At 35.9% G+C, this 24526-nt stretch overlaps 1 long non-coding RNA gene across 2 annotated transcripts; it reads left to right on the forward strand.

Annotated features, from left to right (window-relative positions):
- The first annotated feature begins 747 nt into the window (after positions 1-747).
- Positions 748-23669, forward strand: LOC103555179 (uncharacterized). Of its 2 annotated transcripts, XR_011530349.1 has the most exons (4): positions 748-1206; positions 19988-20108; positions 21662-22143; positions 23283-23669. It is a non-coding gene; the product is annotated as an uncharacterized lncRNA (long non-coding RNA). The 2 variants fall into 2 exon arrangements; XR_011530348.1 differs by lacking the exon at positions 23283-23669 and having other exon boundaries at positions 21662-23060.
- The last annotated feature ends 857 nt before the right edge of the window (positions 23670-24526 follow it).

Consider the following 24526-nt stretch of genomic DNA (forward strand, 5'->3'; position numbering starts at 1 on the left):
CTTACATCTGAGGAAAAGTTGCCTAGCCTGGAGATAGCATGGGAAAACAGATTCCACCTTAAATCTCAAGTCCCTGGTCATTTCATGAAATGCTGGCTCTTTCAGGTTATGGAAATAGTGTCTTCAAGAAAACGAGTCTAAATCTCAGAAGATAAGAGGTCCCATTAAGTATCTGGTTTGTGTGATTAGTAAAATATTCAGAGCAACTTTAATATTCAAATGTAGGGTATCAAACCATGGTATAATTATTCAGTGGAATAGTATTAGCCACTAAAATTCTTTTAGAAGAATGTTTAAAAACACGAGAAGAGAGTCACAATGAAATGTTGGGTTTGAAAGAAAGGATGTTAAAAATAGTATGTTCAGCATAAGCTAGAATTTATGCCGATATATTTATATACATACAAAGATGGAGAAAAAGATATACACTAAAATGCTACAATGATCATCTCTGGGTGGTGGGATTAGAGACTTTTTTGTTTATTGGGAGGTAGAATAGCACATTCCTTGCCTGTTGCTAGTATAACAAATTAACACAAATTTAGAGCTTAAAATAACGTATATTTATCATCTCACAGTTCTGTAGGTCAGAAGTCCTGTAGGCCCAGCTGATTTCTCTGCTCTGGGTCCCATAAGGCCAAAATCAATGTGTTGGCCAGCCAGGGCTCTTACCTGAAGGCTCTGGAGGAAACCGTACTGCTAGGCTCTTTCAGGCTGTTGAAAGAATTCAGCTCCATGTGGTTGGTTAGAGGACTGAAGCTGCCACTTCCTTGCTGGCTGTTGCCAGTGGTTGCTCTCAGCCTCTAGAGACTTTCAGCATTTTTTAGCTCATGGCCTCTTCATCTTGAAAGTCAGCAACTGTGGGTGGAAGTCTGTCTCATGCTTTACATCTCTCCTACCTTTTTATTCCATGGTATCCCTCTTACTGAACCCAGCTGCAGAAATTTCTTTGAATTTAAGGCCTTGAGGGATTAGACTGAACCTGGTTGGGCAATCCAGGAATTTCTAAAATTCCACTGATTAGCAACCTTAGTTTCATCTTCAAAGTCCCTTCTTCCATTTAACACAGGATCCGTGGATTAAGGTGTAGACATCTTTGGGGAGTGATTCTCTGAACTTCAACAAATGGTATAATGGCTAATGACATGGACGTTGGAGACAGATGACGTGCACGTCTTGCTTGTACTCCAGAAGCTGCCACTCAAGGTAAGTAGACTTTGGAAAAATTAATCCATTCATGTTCCAATTTTCTTGTGTATAAAATAGGGCTAATAGTTATACCTATTTCATTGGATATTCATGAAGGTTAAATGAGATTCTACGTTAAAAGCATGTGGTACAAGTCTCAGTAAAGGTTAACCATGATATTATCATTGTCACTCTTGATACATTTCTGTCTTTTCTACAATGAACCTATGTTAGTAATAGTAAGAAAAACAATACAAATTGTTTTAGAAGCAAGAAAGCTTAATCCCATTCATATGGTATGGCTGTTAGCAAATATATATTTTCCAATTTTGAAACAATTTTTTTATTATAGTATTTTCTCACTGAATATTTAATTTCAAATATGTACATTGTGATGCATATATATTTATTTACTGTATCCTCCAAGTGCAATAGTGCTCTCAATCTTATTCCTTGGTGTTTCTTCAGTGTTCAAAAAGTTTCTGGCGCTTGGTAGATACTTTACAAATATATGTTAAAGAAATGAATTTTTAATACCTACATACAAGAGCCTACTTGAACTTTAGGTCACCTAGCAACTTTTCTTTAATGTACATTCCTCACAAGGAAAAAAGCAAAACAGTTAACATTTATTTACTTTTAGGCTAAAGTTACTGAAAATTTAAATTTTCACTTGTCTAAAATGTTCTTCCATATTAGTATATTGAAAATGTATTGTTCTTATAAAACCTCCCAGTTGATGTGAAGACAGGTAAATGTACACAGTAATAATGTAATCATGTTGCTACCTTTTAGCCCACAAAGCCTAGATCTGATTTCAATTGTGAAAAACTATTATATATCCAAGCCAGTGAGATTTATTTTCTTTCATTGATAAGTAACGTTGGCTCTTAATATGTGTGATGGGACCAGAGAGTTATGTTTTCAATGTGTGACACAAATCTGTCGAAAACCTATTCATGAGCTCATCTTCTGCCTAAAACTTCCCTATCTGCTTGCTTAACCCCGAAATTCTACAGTTGTATTTCTCTTAGTAAGAGTATTTGCATTTTAATAGTGCACTGTTTAGTGTGAAGGAGGCTTGTAAAGACATGCTAGAGGGAGAAAAAGGAGAATGATGAAGGATGCTGTGTGAAGGAAGAGCAAGGGCTACCCTTAAGTGGCAAAGAAAGTTGAGAATAGGATCGAAAGATTGAGGGCCCTGAAAGACTCAATTCACCTTCATGCCTCTGGAGCAGCTCTTTTCTTAAGATATCAATGAGTTAAAATCTGGAAATCTTAGTCCATACACAATCCCACTCTGACAACTGAGCCCAGAGCCCAATGTTGGACAGGTAATACTTCAGTTTTGGTGGAATTGATGGGCCGTGGGGGAATTCACATGCCCTCTGTTAAGATTACATATAAATGTTCTCTCAGGTTGGTTAACAGTAGGGAGTGACCCTGGAATAGCTGGAGATTCCATTCCATGTGGTGGGTGATTATGGGAAATGTGTGACTAATGCCCATCTAGTGAGCCAAATCACATTTAGGCAGCTAATAGTTTGGCACGTTAATGTCTCTACTCTGTGTGTGTCTGATAACATGAGATGAGGATGTTGTATTATAGCTTTTGATTCAATCTTTACGAGGCCATTAGATCAAAAGAATCGTGAAAATAAAATAGTAAATGAATACATTGTTATGGTTCAGTGTAACAGACATGAAAAACCATAATTACATTACAAAAAGGAAAATTCTAAAAGAGCTTTGTAAAAATAAAACTTGATATATGGAAGAAGAAACTCTTTTGTTTTTAAAGAATAATATGAGGCTGAACTCTTTCAGTGTTTTCAGACTTCTGATATTCCATTAGCAAATTGTGAAATAAATTTAGTGGGATTCATCCAGAATTTTAAAAAATGAACTGGAATAGAATGGAAAACAGACTGCATTACATATAGGAAGGATAAGTGTTGAAGCTTTAAACTATTTTTTTTCTTTTTTGTGATGTCAAAGGTATATCTTACTGCAGGCCAAGATCACAAACGTTTCAAATTTCTCCAGAAGACCAGGGATCCTTAACCTGATGCCACAGAATACAGAGTCTCAAACTTGAGTGGGAAAAAAATGGCATCTTTATTTTCACTAAAATTGAATAAAATTTAGCACTGCCTTCAATTATGACTACAGGCAACAAGTCACAGTAGTATTAGCAGTACCTGTGACTTTGTCACCAATAAATATGCTATTTTTATATCATATTATGATAGTTGCAGATATCTCAAAATATTGTTCAGCCTCAACAGTACTCCAAAATTACAGTAATTATTCTAATTGACCCTAGACCCTGTTATTTACTATGATTATTAAGAAGCATATATATTACTGTATCATAATTTTTAACCTTTTGGTAACTATTCTAATGCATTAGATTCCTTTGTTATGTTGTTTGCTTTATTTTTATAAATATAAAAATAATATTTTAAGAACGTGAACATAGGTTTAAGACTGCCCAAGGACTTAGGGCTTCAAAAAAGAGAAAAGCAAAAAAGAAATCCTGAAGTGGGCTAAGAAATGCTGAAGGCAGTAGCTGTAACTTTTTCTTTGTGCCTCCAGAATTTAGTCTACTGCCCAGAACACAGTTTGTTCTAAAAAATCATTGTTGGATGACTTCCTCCTAGGAAAGCAACAAGTCTGAAGCAATACACTATGACTTAATGGAAAGAGTCACCAGGGAGATAATATTTGAATGGATTCCTGTAAAATGAATAGGAGGAGGATATACAAAGAGTCATGTGCACACTGATTGGTAGAGAACATGACTATTGTAAAAAAATAATCAATTCTCTATGGATGAAGGCTATATATGGCAGGCAGAACATAATATGTTTATATGAGTTTATAAGATTTGTGAGTTTATGGGGTAACAGGATAATATTTTCATGGATTTAGTTAGGGAAGGAGTTCTCAAACAAGACACAAAAAGTAATACAATAAAGAAAAAGTTTGGGAAATTTCATTATATTAAATTTGATGACTTATTTCCATCAAAAGTATCATAAAAAGGGCAAAAGCCAAGCCATAATGTGAGGGACACTATTTTCAACACATATACATATAACTAAAGGGTTAGTAACCAGAATATATAAAGAATTCCTACAAATCAATAAGAAAAAGAAAGTCAACCATGATGAAAAACATAGATAATCCATTTTCCTGAAGATAAAATGAGAATGAATCTTGAATAGGAACTTCACATAACACAACCCAGATGACCAAGAAACAAATGAAAATATGCTGAACCTCATTAGTCATTGGGGGAATAAAATGAGATACGAATTTATACAACAAAGTTGGTAAAAATTAAAAAGTCTGACAATACCAAGCATTGGCAAAGATGAGGAGCATCGGGAACTCTCATCCACTGCTGGTGAAAGTGTAAACTAGTACAACTACTTTGGAAAATAATTTGGCATTTCCTATTAAAATTTCTGGGGGATAGGAGACTTGCAATGTTCTATTATTTGATCCGGACAATGGCAGGCAAAAACAGAGAATATCAGTAAAAATTACTAAGGTAGAATTCATTTACAATGTGTAAAGCTGTAGAGAGTGTAATTCCTCTTTTTATGACGTGAAAAGGCCAGATGATCTACAAAATCACAACCTTTCTGGACTCCAATTAGGAGCTAAGATTGTAGGGCAATCAACTAGCCTGAAGTCTAAGGAAAGACAGACATCTCCAAGGAGAAAGAGAATGCAAGCAATTGCTTACCAAAGCATAGCATAGGAGAAAGAGACTTCAGACACCATACAAACACATTAGAATAATTGAACTAAAATTTTTATGAATTGTCAAAAGCTGAATGTGAGCAAATGTGAGAGAATAGAACCCCTGGGCCTGCAGACTCAAGGGAATTCTCCATGGATGCTCCCTGAAGGATCACAAGATTTGACATGGGGATGGGGAGTGCAGAAAAAGCCTCCCTGTGGTGGAGGCCTAGATGTGTGAAGCAGCAGCTACTATGGGAAATGCATGAACCCTCACACATATCCTTCTCTTCTATCTCCTCTATGGACCAAAAGCCTTAAACCACTATGGGGAGATCAGCAAACACTGTCTGTCTCAGGACACAGTGAAAGGCTATTGCTACTAAGGGAAGAAAATAGGAAAAAAATGAAAGAAACCCAGAAACTTCTTCTTGTGGGGATGGGAAAAGAATGCATCATAGGCCTAAACCATTAGAAATTACCTACTACAAGAAAAAGGGCAGAATCACTAAGGCCCACAGGCAAGACTCAGACACAGTGTCTGTCTAAGACTAGCTGAACTAGGACAACAGAGAATAACACTCTCTTCCTTCTTACTCTTGAATATCACCTTTGCAAACACTGAGTAGCAAACAACAGCAGTCTACTTCTAGAGGAGAGTCAAGAGCATGGAGAAGGAACTTCTCTGAGGTACACACTCAAAGGAAGAGCCTAGAGCTGACAGTGAAAGGATAACATTGAGAAAATTGGAAACCAGCCCTCACCTACAGGTAATGCTAAAGGAATCTGAAACTTGTAGTGCACTGAGAGTAATTATAGAAACAACAAAACCAAGATGCAGCTCATCTTCTGTCCAGATTGAATCTACTCCCAAAGCTAAAAGCCAAGCAAAGGGAAGTATGCCCATTTATATGCATAAACACTATCTACTTCAGACTCTACTGTCCTATACAAAATATCCAGCTTTCAATCCCAAACTGCAAAACACAAAGAGGCAAGAAAAATACAGCACATTGAGAAGCAGAAAAGCAATCAACCTAACCAAACTTAGATATGACCCAGATTTTGGAACCATAGATGGCGAATTTAAAACAGTCATAATTTATACAAAAAGGATCTAGTGTAAAATTCATGTAAAAATGAAAAACATGGTAATAAAGATGAGGAATGCCTTCAATGGACTCATCAGTAGAATGAACACTACTGAGGAAAGAATCAAACTTATAGATAAGTAATCAGAAATTACTCAAACTGCTACACGAAGAGAAAAAAAAGTGAAGAAAACAGAACATAGCATCCGAGAACTGTAGGACAATATAAAATGGTCTAACATACTTTTAATTGACATCCTAGGCAGAGAAGATGAAACTTGAACAGAAGGAATATTTGAAAGCATAAATTTTCCAAAAATAAAGCATCAAACAATGGATCCAAGAAGATAAGATGGCACCAAACAGGCTAAATCCCTAAGTAATTAGTGAAAAACTACAACTAGACATATTATATTCAAACTGCTGACAACCAAAGATAAAAAGAAAATCTCAAAGCCAGCCAGAGAAAAAGGTCATATTACATACAGAGGAACAAAGGTAAGAATTGAGGCAGATTTCTCATTGGAAATTATGCCAGGCAGAAAACAATGTACTGACCTGTTTGAAGTGCTGAAAGAAAAGAGAGAGATTGTCAACCCCGGATTCTAAACAAAGCAAAATTATTTTTCAAAAATTAAGTAGAGAAAAGTATATTTCCAAACAAACAGAAACACAGAGGATTCATTATCCACAGATCTGAACTATAAGAGATATAAAATAATGTTCTTCAGGCAGGAGACATATGACATCTAATGGAAACTTGAATTTCTACAAAGAAAGGAAGAGCATTATAAACAATATAAATAAAAGAAATAAAAACTATTTTATTTTATTATTTCCAATTGTCCTAAAAGATAATTGATCCTCTAAAACAAAACTAGTGGGAATGTATTGTACGTTTCTAGCACATGTAGGAGTAGAATGTATGACAACAGTAGCAAAATGAACAGAGGGAGGAATCTACTGCTGTAATGTTTTTGTATTACATGTGAAGCAGTATACAAGTATTTGAAGGTAGATTGTGGTTAATAAAAGGTGTGTAATGTAAACCCTGGACATCTTCAAAAACTTTTAGAGAGATACAAATTCCTACAGTAGAATCCAGAAGTGGGTCTGGCGCCAGACTGTGTTGTGTATATCAATACCGATCATCTTGTAACCACATTTTAGCAGGCCCATCCTGGCTGGGGACACAATTTTAATGTTTTTTTTTCACCAGAGTTTACCTCCACTCTCTGTGGCCCTGGACCTTAGCGCAATTTAATAAATATTTATTTTACAAATATTTTAAAGACTGTGTATATATCTTTTGTAATTCTTCTATATGTATATCTCATAAAAAAAAAGAAAAACTAAATATGTGAAATGATTTGACAAATTTCAATGATAGGTAAATGAATTTTCATTATGCTATCCTCTAATTTTCTATGTTTGGAATGCTTTGTTAACTTTTTTCTAAAGGAAAAAAGAGCTTGAGGTGTCATGGAAACTGTGTTTAGTTTTTAAGTAATGGAGCATTGAGTCCAAGAGAAGGCATGACAGGGGTACCTCAAGGTTCTGAGAGAATCTTTTACATAAAAGTGATGAGACCAGGTCTGTCTTTCAGAAAGTTAACTTTGTTAACAGTGTGACCAGAGAAACCAACTCCAAGTCAAACCTTGACTGAATTTGTGCCAGGCATTCAATCAACTGTTTAGAAAGTCACACTGGTTTCTCCCAGCGGGGCTGCGTTTATGGCCCAATTTAATAGGCTTAGGAGATAGCCAGAACTGCATTAGAATTTCAGTTATGCCACCTTCTAAGTGTGTAGCTTTGGGGCACCTACTCTAAGCTGTAGTTTTCTCATCTTTAAACTAGCAATACTGCATCTTAACTCATGCGTTGCTGCAAAGATCATATGAGATAATGGACATAAAACTATGGCCATGTCTAATACATAGAAGACATGCATCAAATGTTAGTTCCCTTTGTTATTCTTTTGTAAAGAACCAAAGAACCATGCAGGGTCTGGTGTGCTGGGATGACCCCTCCATTTGATAGACTCTAAAGGTTTTCCTGGAGTAACCAAACAAGAGCAGAACTCTACTTTCTCCTCTGCCTCTTGCTTGTTATGAATTTGAATTTATCTCCTTGTGTCAGACAGTTTTTGTTGCTTAACAAGCTGCTCTAAAACTTAATGGCTTGAAACAACAACCATTGGTTTAGCTCACAATTCTCTGTCGCAGCAATGTGGGCTGTGTTTAGCTGAGCAGTTCTTTATCTGTGATGACTCATGTTTCTTTACTCAGATGGCAGTTGATGGCCTTATAGTCTAGCAGCTGTCTCTGTTGGCTAGGATGACAGCTAGGCTGATGAGGGTAACAGGGCCATGTGTCTCTCTTCATCCATCAGGCCATTCCAGGCTTGTCCACATGGTGGCAGTTTCAGGGTTTCCAGGATCAGCAATAGAGGGTGGAGCCCAATGTACAGCATTTTTTGATGCCCCTGTTTGGGGCAGGCTTGTTAAAGTCTCATTGGCCAAAGGAGGTTGTCTGGCCAACTTGGACTCAAGGGGTGAGAAACAGATTCCAACTTTTGATGGGAGATGCTCCAATGTCACATAACAAGGGTGAACGTAGGAACGGAAGATTCGCGGTCGTTTTTACAATCTACCACACGTTTGAAAAGATAAACTGAAGAAAGCAATAATCCTTTTGTGTCTACAACTTCATATGCAGATCCATTTTAGTCCTCTGACAGAGTCTAGCAATAGTCTTATGATAGGATTTTCTCCTAGATGATTAAAAAAGATGCTCCATAAGGTGAGACTAGTGACTGCTATGTATCTTGGGGGTAATATCCTTCAGTGCTAGTTTAGTATAGGGGAATCTTTCTGCTTTTATGGTTCAGTGCTTGGAAATGGAAGTTCTAGAATAGGAGTGTTTCAATTTGACTAAAAATATTTTTCTTGGAGCTCTGCTTGTCTAAATACTTAAACTATTAATTTATTTAAAAACCAAAGATGTTTGAGATTTTGTGCTACATGGGGAATAAAATTAGTACTTTACAAAACTTAACACATATTCCTTAAGAAAAGAGAGAATGGGTTTAACCTTGGAGAAATGGTAGATGTTAAAATCTCTCTAAAATGAAAATACATAAGATTGCTCTAATGACCTGGAAATAATTAGCCTATTAGATATTGGGAAGAAGAATACGATATTTGAAAAATTAGTGTTTTAAATGAGTAAAACCAATGTATATTTCATACTCCGAGCCATGAGTGCATTGGATTCTATCCTTCCTTCAGTAATTTATAAAAACTAATTGAGTTGTTCCAGTATTAGGGAAGAGGGATTGAGTCTCCTAAAATTAGAAATTATTTGCCTAAATAACTTTTTTATGGTCAAGAGGACCAGAAAGAGAAATGGGACATTTTAAGCAAATTTGTCTCCAAAGCATCATTTCTTTAGTAAGATTACATAACTCAATTTATTTTATGACAATCACTGATTCAAATAGTAGACTTGGTTTTAATTTTATATAAATTAAAGAATTTAACTTTTCCCCAATGTATTTTGAATGACTTTATTCACAGACCAAATCCTTTCTCACAGTGTCTGAAAGTTTTATTCTGTCTACATCCAAGGTTGTACATGATTTTCCGTGGATCCTATTTTCCTTTTTAGCTACTTTTTTTTTTTAAAGATTTTACTTTTTCCTTTTTCTCCCCAAAGCCCCTCCGGTACACAGTTGTGTATTCTTCGTTGTGGGTCCTTCTAGTTGTGGCATGTGGGACGCTGCCTCAGCGTGGTTTGATGAGCAGTGCCATGTCTGTGCCCAGGATGTGAACCAAGGAAACACGGGTCCGCCTGCAGCGGAGTGCACGAACTTAACCACTCGGCCACGGGGCCAGCCCCTCCCTTTTGGATATTTTTTATTTCAATGGAAAAGAACTGTAGATAAGTTTGAGTAGCTGCAGAAATTCAGTTGTTTAGATAACAACAACGGAAATTGTACGTAGCCTCAGTTGTGTTACTCATTTTTCCTTTCTTTTTTATCTTACTCTGAGTTTTGGTCTTAAATAATATTTGGATAGAGGCTGGCCCTGTGGCCTAGTGGTTAAGTTTCTGCTTCGGTGGCCTGGGTTTGGTTTCCAGGCGCGGACCTACACCACTCATTGGCAGCCATGCTGTGGTGATAACCCACATACAAAGTAGAGGAAGATTGGCAGCAGCTGTTAGCTCAGGGCAAATCTTTCTTAGAAAAAAAAATTTTTTTGATAAAATTCTGTAGACTTCAGTCTTTATACATTGAATACTGCCTTAAGTAAGTACCATGTGCCATACATTGTGCTATGAGATGGACCTATGCAGTTGAAAAAATTAATCTTTCACAGCTACTTAATGTAAAGAGATACATAATGCCTAGACTTAGGAAATCAAACCTGAGCTACATGTACATTATCAAATCTGGTACCCAAAGGTGCTACCCAAACCTGGCTTGATATCAGAATAACTTGAGAAACTTTCAGCACTACTTATATTCCTGAGTTCCATATCCAGAGGTTATGATTCAATAACTCAGCAGCAGGGCTTGAGGATTTAGTCACTTTTTTTCAAAGCTCCCAAGATGATTCTGATGCAACTGGCCTAGTGCTGGTTCCAGGAAAGGCAATTGGGGACCACACATCTTGTTGAAATGTCTTAGAATAAATATGATAGAAATAACCTTGATGTGTATATTATTCTTGTGAATGTCCTCCTTTACTCAAAAAATGCATTGTTTATACCTCAGTTTCTAAAATTCAAATTGTTCTAATCAATCTCGGTGAATGCTGATGGTTTGTAGGCCAGTAACATGCAGTAGTTGCACAATGCTTGAGAAAAAAAATCTAGATAATTAATCGTTGGATTTTATTGCTTCACGACTTAAAGGAATCCACCTCCCCCTTGCTCTATAATTATTGGTGTCAAAAGCTGGAAAAGAAATTACAAGAAAATGAAAATATCAGGCAAGATTCAAAGACAAGAATCATGTTCCAGTAATTCAATGAATGGGTTATGAAATCTGAAAGATCAGATCTTGAAATCTATGAGAAGAACAGCTGGTTGAAAATACCAAGGAACAAATAAAATTCATTGCATTATTTTCTCTGGTGGCCACTTATGGACCAGCTGAAGCATGTCACTTGTACAGAGTGAATACAGGCAAAAGCCAAAGGATAGCAGGAGAGCAACCCAGTAATAAGTATTCACACAGATGGAGTTTGACTTTGAGAACTTGAAATCCAATGATGATAACAAAAGCAATCATTCCTATATTGCTTGGTATTTACAGTTGACAAATACTTGACAAATGTGTTAACTCAGCTAATATTCGTAAAAAGATCTCCAACCTCTTCCTTTGATAAATTTGTGATGGAGGCTCATAGAAGTTAGGAGATTTTTCTGAGCTCACACAAGTAACATGAGTTGGGATTTAAATAACAAAAATGGCTTCTAAAAAATATTTTTTTCATCCTTTATTTTTTTCCTAGAATGCATCTGCCACATAATATTTAAAATTTCACTTTAATAAATAGGTCCTGTCCAGATTCACCAATATGTTATCTTGAGCCCTGGGCAAGGCTATAAACTCTCCTTACAAAATAATCTTTGTCATGGTACTCCATCACCTGCTCACACCCAAATCTACTTGCTCAGCCTCTGGTTTCTGCTTTGTGCCCCAAACCCTGCACGATTTCATGCGGCATTTCATGAAATGCCATTTCATGTGGAATGTTTCTTTAGTTCTCAACTATTGACTTCCTTCTCTTTTCACAGCTCCTTTATTTTCATACTGCTTAGTCTGAAAACCTGGCTGGCTCCCACCTCAGTGACTGGTCTTGGCCCAAGGACGCAAGCTTTCCTGCACAAAAACAGGGGACACTTTCAAATTATACACCAAATGCAGCTTTGCCTAAAGCTTATTAAAAATAATCCTAAAATGCCATATCATGGATTCTGTTTTACTTATAGTGACCATTTCATGTTAATGTTCTTGAGTAATATTCTTCTAGGTAGAGGAAGGAGAAGACACTCATCTATTTACACCAGTCCGTAAGCTCAGCCAGATCAGTAAAGTTAGAATTGATGGCTTGTTTGCGTTGCTTGTTTTGATGTTTATGATGGCTGAAATGATTAGGCGGGCTAGATTCACAGGTTCAGGAGAAACCTACAAACTGGATAACAAGTATCTGAATAATTGAATCAGGAAACCTAGAGACTTAATACTGAATTTTAATGCTGAAAGAGATCTCAGGGGTAATTTAGGTAAATTTCTTCACTACATGGTTGAGGAAATTGACTTACAAGGTCACAAACCCACATATTAAGCTCAGGTCAATGATTCTGTGACAAAGATATTCTTTAGAGTCCTAAATATTCATAGCTTTTCCCAAGTACTGTATCATAATTGACACCAACTGTTCACAGCTCTTTATATGATGACTGTGATAAAAACTTTTCTTTTGTTTCCAAGCCAAGGCTATGGGTGGGCTCAAATCACAGAAGCAGGGTTGAAATTCTGGAGTAGGGGAACCAGGACTGGGCTGAAAAGAAAGAATTCTCAGGATATGATCAAGAGAATGATTTGTCCACCAAGGCTTGGTATCAAGGAAAAGACTTTAAAATCTGACGGTGGGCTGGTAATTAAGCGTCTAATCACACCCAGAACAAAGCAGAGATGGATTTTAAAATTTTGGACCTTCACCTAAAGCAAAGGCATTTAGAGACAGCGCTACACAGTGGTTAAGAGTTTCGGTTTTGAAGCCAGAAACCCTGAGTTTGAATTGCAGTTCTGTCGCTTAATAGCTATATAGAAAATTGGTTTTTCTGTGACGCCTTTTCTTCTGATTCCAAACAGAAGATAATAATAGTACTGAGTTTAAACATTTGTTATGAGGACTGAATAAGTGGAGGACTTGTAACAGTGCCGGGAAGATTGTAAAAATTATATAAATGATTGCTAATAAATACTATGCCGACGTGTATGTACAATGATGTTTACTGCAGCATATTTATAGAATTAAAGAATTGGAAACAATAAAAATATTCTTTATGAGGGGTTGATTAAAGAGATTACATTATGGCCATACAAAGGAATATTACGTTGCTGTTCAAGAATATCAGGTGACTCCGAAGTTCCCACCTATGATATATGCTTAAGTAAATATTTTTACATATACAACAGGATGATATGATTTTATGGAAATATTCAAAAATATATGTTATGTGTGTAAGTCCCAAAGGTCTTGGTGTATTTACACGAATTTGTTGAGTGTTTCCCGTGAGGACTGGCACTGTGGCAGGAGTGGGCAGTGGCAGGGAAGAGCCAGTGAGAAGAACTTGCTATTTTCCTTTATTCAATTCTGCAATATTTGGATTATTTTTCAATCCACAAAAAGATTTTTTTACATGATAGTATAAATCTAGTAAAATCTGGGGTGAAAAGAACGTAGTAGTAAATAAGGTAAAGTTACGAGGAGTTAGAGGCAAGATGCTGATGGCTGCAGGAGCTCTTAGGTAACAAAGAGGGACTTTAAAATGAACTGTTACCCATAATATGTCCAAACTGATCTTGGAGGCCCACCCACTCATCCTTATGGAACATGTGGACTTGTGTTTCTTTCAGGTCACAGGAATACGTGAGTGGCATTAAATAACCTATGAGAGTAACGCTTCTCTTTGCTTACATACCAGGAGATACGTTACGTAAAGGGAAAGAAGTCTGCCTGTCATCTATCTAATGCGTATATAAAATGGCTTCTTGACACACTCTGAAATAATGACACAGCTAGACCCATTTACTAAGCCCCGGATATACTTCTCCAGGGCACTATCACACAATCGAAGGCTGAAATTAAGGGGACTTATTGATGAGTTCATTACTGCTGTGCCCTCTTTCAAATTAGTGGAGCATAACATACGAGGAACTGAAAAGCTTTAATTGCGAGACATGAGTGTGATGCAGTAAGAACCTGCAATTTGCATAGGGAAAAGAATTGGGTAGCACACTGATGGAGTGGTTGCAGGGCTTTGAAAATTGGAACATAATTGACTCCCCAAACATTACAGACTAAGTAAACAATTCATTTGTTTATAATTATTTATGAACAGTCTAACCTCAGCCGTCCTCTTTGGTAATGTTTTCTGCGTCAGTTTGAAGCACATCTTGTCACGGATTAAAGAAGTATGTCTGATAATATAAACCAGAAGCATGGTTTTATAGAATCATCTCTGCCCTGAATTTACCTTGTCTCCTAAATATTAGTGATATAAAAAAAGATTAAGGAGAAAATGAGACGAGGCAGAGAAAGTAAAGTAAAACTTTAGTCCTACGCTTCCATATTGACTCGTCTATCGATTATATATATTTAACTTTATTTAACAAGCACATATAATGCTTACATATCTTTATAGTTATCAATTTAGGGAAGCTATGGTTTTCAAAATGTAGTTGCTTAGACAAGTCATAAACAAATGGCCCACCCATTCTGAAGGTTATCAAGTTAATTGACCTGCTGATTATAAAGGATTCCATAATCTTGGCTCTAAGGATGTAGATGACAGTTAAAATTCTTCACACCCTGCCTGATAGTAACCTTGATCATGTCTCTCCCACCCAGCTTATGGATGTCTGTGTAGACTCTCCTTCTTTATCCTTATGATGTTACTCTTTCATTATTAATTTCATGAAAAATGATGTATAAGGTTTATAAGAAATTATAAAGCTAAGGGACATCAAAACAATTTGAATGTGGAAGAGGCATATATACAGTAATGTGTTTAAACATAGTATGATATATAAATTTTTCATTGTCTATCTCAACCTATATTTACTTTACATGAGTTAGGAAATCTCAATAACAGGTCAATTTATCCATATATGGCAGATTCAAACTCAATGTTTATTGCTTGCAGTTCGTTTAAAAAGTAAACATAACGAAAATATTTTACTACTATTAACAGAGTATGAATGTCTTCTTGGTGTATAGCTCATCATTGTATTTCATTTTTGAGCTTCCTGGTTTCATTCTGTAGAGCTGAGATGAGAGTCTAATATGTAATGAACGTGGGTCTGAGTGAGAGCTCCAGTCTTCCCCTTTACCATCCCACATATTTACATTTTGATGAACATAATCATTGACAAGCATTTGTGAGGAAGGATTATTTAGGGCGCAGTAATATTAGTCTCCTCCTCCTCCTCCTTCTTAAACATGTTTTACCATATCAAATTGGCACAAAAACGTGAGGGACGTTTATAGAAGCGCTTAGGAACTATTAATGTGCCGTATCAGCCTCTTTAAATAGATAACAATCAAGCAGAGAGAATACCTCGTGGTCAGACAGAACAGGGGAATTTTGAATGCTGTGTGTGTAGAAAAACGGCTTCTCCATTTCATACTCAATATTGGCTATACTATTGTTTCATATTCTCTGAAAGTGCAATGAATTTTAAATCTTAAGACACAGAATCAATATTTTGCTTTTTAATTACAGTTTAAAGTTTAACAATACTAAACTAATTCTATTGTTTAAGAAGTAGCCTTTTCAGGCTCCTATAAAAATTCTAAAATATTCTTCCTCACAAAAAGAAAAAAGAGAGAGATAATGGTCAACATTTATTCTTCCTTCAAATAACCTATATGAAATGCACTGAGAACCAAGTGATTGGTTTTCTCTTTACAGCGGGCTAGACTCCTTCTACATGATCTCAGCAATATCTTGATTGATAATATATTCAGTCTCTGTGACATGGTGGCTTGTGGCATAAAAGTACTGAAAGAAGCAGGAATCTTCAGGTTGCCAGTTCTGCCGTAGACAACGTAAAATTTCTCACCAAGATGCCTCAACTTTGAAATTTTGTAAGTTGAGAGAAAGTATCACTTTCTTGGTTGCCTAATGGGCTTATTTGTGAGAATCAAATTGAATAAGCTCTTAGAAGACTATAAGGCATCACAGAAAACTGAGCCCGACAATTACAGCTTTGACCGCTTGTCCCTTTCATGTGGAAGCCCACTGGATATCCCCACAAGCATATCTGACCAGCACCTGAAAGTTAATCAGCCCAATACTTTTTTTCCCCTCACAAAAAAAAAAAAGGGATTTCATTCTTTCCCTTAGTAGTGATAAATAAATGAACAACAATAGGATATACTGGAGTATATGAGGAAGCCTTTTGGTATAAAACTAATTCAGCTTGACCTTGTTTTTTTTTCTCCAAAAGGGCCTGACATGGCCTGTTGCGCAGGTATTGTACATCTGCTTTAAACATTTACTATGTCCTAAAGACAAGAATGATGCCCTTAAAGATAGGGATGTAACTTCCCTCCATATCAGCACTTCTTTAAGGATAAGCATCCCCTCCTGGAAACTAAGGATTAATTGCTGATCTGCTGTGCTCAGCTTGTGACTACTGACCTATTGTGCCAGTTAAGCATCTCGTGACAGTAGTAAAAGACATCTTTCTGTCATATGGGATGTATGCTCTTCATTCCAAAAAGGTATATGACCACTGTACACCCCACTCCTTTGATGCCATTCCTTCCTTGGGGAAGGAAGGCCCCGGGCTATAGTCCTCAGACCTAGCGTCTAATAAACTCACCCCAATTTTGATTTAAAGATCACTATGGATTATTTGCATTGACAATGACATCACCAATTCTTCTAAACACTCACACCAGACACTTAGGCAGAATCTTTATATTTTCACCTCTCTCTGATCCTCCACATGCCAAGCAGTTTTCTATCATTATCTCTATATTACTAGTATCTTTGGATCTTGTACCTTCCTCTCCATCTCCACCACCTCTAGCCAAGGTATCACAACTCTCCCCTAGCCTGGGAGCCTTCTCCTAACCTAGTCACTCACCTCCAATTTCTTACCTTCTATTTATAACCTAAATGCTTCTCAACCAGGGAGATTTTCCTGACCTATTCGATCAAGATGTGCTATTTCCTTGCCTCTGTGCTCTATAATACTTAGCTTTCATTTTCCCTGTTTTTTCCCCCCCATACAGTATGATGTTATAGGGAATGCTTGGGAAAACTCAGGAAAAACCCTGAATAAAGGTATTAAATTGTGGTCATCATTCTATGTAAAGTAGGCAGCCACAGAGGGATGATGAAAAATGTATGCAAATACCCTTTTTGAGAATTCATGCTTTCTTAATTTATTTAAAGAGAAGTTGTTCCCTTTGTTCAAAGTCTGATGGAATTTCTCTGGGCAAGGACTGGGAATTTCCCTGGGCAATTTCTTCTGAGATTAGCCTTAGGGGATACTGTTCTCAGATTTCATTTTTAGCCACTTATGGCCCAGGCAAGCTTCCATAACTAAGTCAGAACCCTCTCCCTTTTGCTAGGAGGGAAGATGGACCAAGTCCTACATCTCTTCCATAGGTGCCCAGGCACCATCATCACCATGCCTCTACCCTCCTTCATGATCTTTGACCCACAGCCACAGAAGTAAGCAATGTCACACTGGGACCTGGACCTTTCTGAAAAGTGACGTGATCACCTTCAGACTGAGAGCTGAAAGCAGTGTGAGTAATAGGGTAGTTCTAAGGAGTAAATGGGATGTGGAACTCTTTGACTAGTTTCTGTCTCTTGGTGTCCTGAGATTTTTATCTTATTGTGTTTATAATGTAATGACATAACCAACAGAAGAGCATTCTTAAATTTGGAAGGCCGTTAGTTTTAGATAGATAGATAGACATAAATTATGTATACTATATATATACATATTATATATTGTACATATAATTATAATTACTATTTAATATTATCATATATATGCAACTGTAATGTATATATTATACATACAATTGTAATATATGCATATATAATGATAAGCTCAAACTCTGAAGATGTATTTTTTTGGTTTCAAATCCAGTTCTTGTTGGGCTGTTAATCTTTAGCAAATTCTTTAACTAATCTCCATGTGACTCAGTTTTCTCTTCTGTAAAACGGAGAATAGTGAGGATTGAATGAATTCATACACATGAAATGCTTGAACAGTGCAGTTGACTCATAGTCATTTATTGACTATTGTATAGTCAATAAATCTATAATACGAAGTACAAGAAGAAGGAGGAGGAGGAGGAAGAAAAGGAAAGAGGGAAGAGAAGGAGAAATGATCTTCTTTATGGGAGGACCATGGAGCCACCGAAAAGACAGATCATGTCTTATACATGTTTATATCCCTTGTAGGATTTAGCTGATAACAGGTACTGAGTAAGTGTTTGAGCCAATGGGTAAATAAGTAAGTGAATACAGAGAAGTACCAAGTTGTAGTCAGCCATAGCTGACTGATGCTTTGCTTACGTTGGCTAAGCACTGCAGTGGATTCATGAGTTACTTTTGGTGTTGTGAAAACTTAACCACAGATGTAAAATGTGACCTCCCAGACTTTGAGGCACATAGAGCATTTGGCAATCATGACGGAAGATCTGGAGTGAGAAGCACCATTCCTGTCATAGTGATGTATTTCCACCAGTTTCCTGCAAACTGTGCATATTTCTGACTTAAATCAGTGTCAAATCCCATCGTCTGACAGACCCAGACCTCCCTCCTGCTCCCTAAATCTAGAAGCCTTATCCCTTCTGGGGTTCTCTGAGGAATGTGTGGAGAAGATACCAGATTTGAATTTGGAGTGACTGTAGTGGACATTTTCATGGTCTGTCAACACAGAAGTTAATCTGATAAACTATATATTCTTACGTATTAGGGAACAATGTGTCAGCCCTTGGAAAAGCTTTGGCATTTTAGAGGATCAGTGAGTACTAGAGGTTTTCTAATATTTCATTCATCCTTCATTCATCCCACTATGTGCCAGTGGTGAAAATTCAAAGGTGAATAAAAGTTGCCCTTGGCTTCAAGGAACCTACAGAAACAGATGACCAATTGTTACATTTTAGAATAGGGTATATATTGTTGTTGAGTTATTTCTCGGCAACCCTTAAATCACACCTTGTGAATAACTACTGACCACACATACAGCTATCCTGGAATACTATTCTGTAACCAAAGACAGATCTGGAAGGTGAAATGTGAAGAAATCATTATCTGTCCAGGGATTCATCCCACAATGTCACAAACAGGTTTTCCCAAATCTTTTTATTTTTAGGCTATAAAATAGAGCTATTCGTACTGATTTTGCTCAGCTCTTATCTAGATCTACAAGGCACCAATTTCATATGCTTATGATTACTCAGAGTCAGAAGGAAGCAGATCAGCTCATGTGTGGCCTGAAGAAATATCTGAAAACTGTACTTTTAAAGTGAAACACTCATCATATCAAATACTGTTATTTTGCTCATTACAAAATTAATATTCTCATTGCAGGAAATGTAGATAACAGTAAAAGATAAAGAAAATGGTAACCTATCATCCATAAAAACAAATTGCTAATATTTTGACCCATTTTGGTCTAGTATTTTGTACAATTCTGAGAATGAATTTATATGTGAATATTAATACATGAATAGACAGCTATTTTGGTATGTTTTCTACTTTTGGTTTAATGTTTATGGTATTATAAGATATTTCTGGGGGACGACCTGGTGGCACAGCGGTTAAGTTTGCACATTCCGCTTCAGCGGCCCAGGGTTCACTGGTTCGGATCCCAAGTGTGGACATGGCACTGCTTGGCAAGCCATGCTGTGGTAGGCATCCCACACATAAAGTAGAGGAAGATGGGCATGGATGTTAACTCGGGGCTAGTCTTCCTCAGCAAAAAGAGGAGGATTGGCAGCAGATGTTAGCTCAGGTCTAATCTTCCTCAAAAAAAAAAAAAATTAAATAAAGAAATAAAATATACTGGTTTCTCTACAAGACTTTTTAGTAGTTGCCTAATATTCCATCAATCCTTCACATAACTTATTTCATTATACTCTTATTTATTGTACATTTCAGGTTATTCCATTTCTTTTGCAGTTATATGCAACACTGTGAAGAACATCTTGGAACTGAAATTACTGGATCTTTATGATTTTTCCAGTTTAATAAATCTTTGCTGACTCAAAGGTTATGAAAATTCTCTGTTTCTCTCTGCAAGGTTTGTTGTTTTACTGTTCACATTTAGACCCATAATCCACATGGAAGTGATTTTTTGTGTATGATGTGAGTTAGTGGCCATAGTTTATTTTTGGCTATGTGCCTATCCAGCTGATACAGCAACGTTTATTTACAAGACCATTGTAAATGGTCTCACTACAATTCACTATTAACTTTTCCAAAAATTTTTATTAATTTTTCATAAATATATATTTTCATTTGTTTTTAGATTCTACTTTTCCATTGGTCATTTTGTCCAAACTTGGGCCAAAATAATGGTGTCTTATTTACTGTATTATTTATTACTTATTTACTATGGCTTTATCACAGCTCTGACATCTGCTTAATAAGACCTTTAGCTTTGTTCTTCCAAAATGCCTGGGCTATTCTTAGCCCTTTGCTCTTCCATGTGAATTTTGGAATCAGCTCATCAATTTAAAAAGGAGCAATAACTGTGATATTTATTAGGATAGCGTTGAAAGTATTGATTAATTTGGGGAGAACTGTCATCTTTTCAGTATTGAGTCTTCTAAGCCATGAAACGATATATCCCTTATCTATTTTGCTCTTGCATTTCTCTCTTTGGCGTTTTATAGTTTTACATGTAGAGATTTTGTACATTTTAATTTAAATATATTCCTATATATTTGATATTTTAATATATTTGCTAATGGCATTATCTCTTAAACTTAGTTTTATACATAATTGTGTCTAATACATAGAAATACGGTGGATTTGGGTTTCTTGATTGATCATGTAGCTAGCAATCTTTCTCAATGTACTATTTTTAAAGTTTTTATTTTGAAGAAAACTTACAGAAAAGTTGCAAGAATAGTACAAAGTACTCCTAAATATCCACCGACCTTCATATTTTGCCACATTTGTTTTATTTTATTCTGTATATAAAATAACAATACCTATTATTATTTAGCATCTATTATTATTGTTGTTGCTGAATTACTTAAGAATTAACTGCAAACATTAGGAACATATACTCTAATTATTGCTGTATTACCTATTAAAAAGAACGATATTTTCTTACATAAAAAGAGTAAAATTATAAAGGGCGCTAAATTTAATTTTCATACAATACTATTATCTAATCTGCAGTGTATTATCCAGTTTCACCAATTATCCCTATAATGTCCCTTTTAACAATTTTATTTCTCCTGATCATGGATCCCATCAAGGCTCACACACTGCATCTGGGTATAGCATCTCCTTAGCTTCCCCTGACCTGGAACGGTCCCTCAGTCTTTCTTCGTCTGTCACGACAATGGAATTTTTGAGGAGTACAGGCTGGTTATTTTATGAACTACCCCTCAATTTTTGTTTGAATACTTCCTACAATTACATTCAGATTATTCATTTTTGGTAGAAAATCACATAAATGGTGTAATCTTTTCAGCACATCACAGTGGGAGAAATATGATGCCAGTTTGTACCAGTATTGATTATGTGAATTACATGTTACTCTATGATATTTTGGATGTATTGGATTAAAAATATACTGCTAACATAACTTTACCTGTTCTTCTTTTGTATTGATTTTAGCATGATTTCTAGATCATTGAAATTATACACCTGACTTGCATTATATGTCTATTGGACATGGCTGCCTTATAGCATCCACTAAAAATATAAAACAAAGAGGCATACAGAATAAACAACTAGTAAAACAAAACAAAACAAAAACTACATCTACAAGAAGACAGGAAGAGAGGAAAAAGAAACGACAAAGGTACAGGAAAATAGAAAAATAGCAAGATAATAGATTCAAACTTTACTGTACTTTAAATTACATCAAATGTAAATGCTCCAAATACTGCAATGAATAGTCAGAGAATGCCAGACTGGCGAAAAAAAGCATGACCCATCTTTATGTCGTCTACAAGGGATCCAATTTAAAGACAAAGACACAGATATGTACAGAGGTAAAATGAAAAAGGAAATGCTTTGCAAATATTGATAGAAAACCTGGAGTGGCAACGTTAATATCAAATAGTTGAAGACATCAAGACAAGGAAGACTATCAGGTATAAAGAGGGGCAATCTGTAATGATAAAGAGTCAACTGATCAGGGAGATACAATGTTTCTAAAGGTGCACGTATGTAATAATAAAGCTTCAAAACACACCAAACAAAAACTGACAGAATGGAAAGGAGAAGACGACAAATCCACAGTTGCAGGGGTGGAGATTTCAATACTCTTATCTCAGTAATTGATAGAGCAAGTAATCAGAAACTCAGAGAGCATACAGAAGACTTGAGCAGAATTATTCACCAACTTGTTCTAATGACGTTTTTAGAATATTCTATCCAACAACAGCAAAATCCTCATGCTTTTCAAATGCACATGGAAAAATATCACAACTGACCGCATTCTGGCCTAGAAAGCAAGTCTAAAGTAATTTTAGAGGATTAAAGTCACTACATTTTAAATACTGTGTAATTCTGTGTAATACTGTGTATGTTCTTTGATCAAAATTGAATTAAATTAGAAATTAATAGTGGAATGCTATCTTGAAAACCCTCAAATATTTGGAAATTAAATAAAACACTTCTAAATAAAGTATGAGTCAAAGAAGAAATCACAAGAGAAATTAATAAATATTTTGACCTTACTCAAAATGCAAATATGCAAAACAAAATGTATAGAATGTGACTAAAACAGTGATTAGAAGTAAACAAATACCTTCAAATGCTTATATTAGAAAAGAGAAAAAGTCTGAAACTAATTACCAAATCCAATCTCAAGGAGCTATAAAAAGAAGGGCCAATGAAACCCAAAATAAACTAAAAGAAGGAAAGAAAAAACATGCGTGAAAATCAATAAACAAAATTCATTAAAATCAATGCAATCAAGAGATTAAACAATTAATACATTTCTAACTAGATTAACCAAGAAAAAAAAAAGACAGAAAAACACAAATTATCAATATCAGAAATAAAAGAAGGGAAATAATTATAGATCCTACAGAAATTAAAAGGATAACATGGGAATTTAGGAGCAACTTTGTGGTAGGCAGAATTCTAAGATGGCGCCAAAGATTCCCACCCCCAATATACCTGCACTGTTTAATCCTCTCCCCTTGAGTGTGGATAGGACCTATGAGTATGATGGGATAGTCACTCTCATGATTACTTGACATTATATAATACTCTGTCTTATCAGACTGGTGCAAGAGATTCACCTGCTGGCCTTGAAGAAGTAAACTTTCCTGTTCCCAGAGGGCCTGTGAGAGATCCTCATGGTAAGAAGTGATGGGCAGCTTCCAAGAGCCGAGAGAACCCCACACATGACAGGAAGCTAGAAGATGGGGAATTCAAGAGCTGAATTCTTCCAATAATCACATGACCCAAACTGCAGAAAGGAATGCAGCTCTGCAAATCCCTACATTGCAGCCCGGTGAGACCTTGAGCAGAGGACCCAGTTAAGCTCTACCTGCTTGCCTGCCCACAGAATCTGTGAGGTAATAGATGTGTGTTGTTTTAAGCTACAAAGATTTTGGTCATTTGTGTTGCAGCAATAGAAAATGAATACAAAGTTTATGCTAATCAATTTGATGACTTGGATAAAATGGAGAAATTTATTGACTCAAATTACGCAACCTGGCATAAAAAGAAAAGAACTTCTGATAGGTCTTTGTCTTTTTAAAAAACTTGAATTCATAAATTGAAAATTCCACAAGATACTCTACTCTAGGTCCATGTAGCTTTATTGGTAAAATCTAAGGAAGAAGCAATATTAATCCTATATAAACTCTTTCTAAGTGTATAGGAAGAGGGACTGCTTCCTAACTTATTTTATAAGACCAGACTACTCCAATACCAAAACCAGAGAAAGACATTGCAAGAAAAGAAAACTATAGACCAACATTCCTCATGAACACAGACACAAAAATCATTTAAAAAATAGTAAATCAAGTTCAACAATATACAAAAAGCGTAATATATCATGACCAAGTGACGTTCACTTTAGGAATGCAAGATTGATTTAACATTTGACCAAATAAAGTGTGTTTCAGGAATATAAATTCCATTTAATCTTGAAAAATAATCAATGTTTTTTACCATAACAACAGATTAAAAAACTTCCATGTGATATCAATAGGTACAGAAAAATTTTCTCATGATTTTCAACATTCATTCATAGCAAAAATTCTGAAAATTAGGAATAGAAGGGAATTTCCTTAACTTAATAAAAGATATCTCTAACAAACTTACAGCTAACATCAAACAATTTTAATGTTAAAATGTTGAATGCTTTCTCTTTAAGATAGGGAGCAAGGCAAAGATGTTCTCTCATCACTTTTTTTTGTTTGTTTTTGGTGAGGAAGATTGGCCCTGGGATAACATCTGTTAGCTAATCTTCCTCTATTTTGTATGTGGGATGCTGCCACAGCATGGCCTGATGAG

The sequence above is a fragment of the Equus przewalskii genome, chromosome 20, assembly GCF_037783145.1.
Source record: "Equus przewalskii isolate Varuska chromosome 20, EquPr2, whole genome shotgun sequence".
Lineage (NCBI taxonomy): Eukaryota > Metazoa > Chordata > Mammalia > Perissodactyla > Equidae > Equus > Equus przewalskii.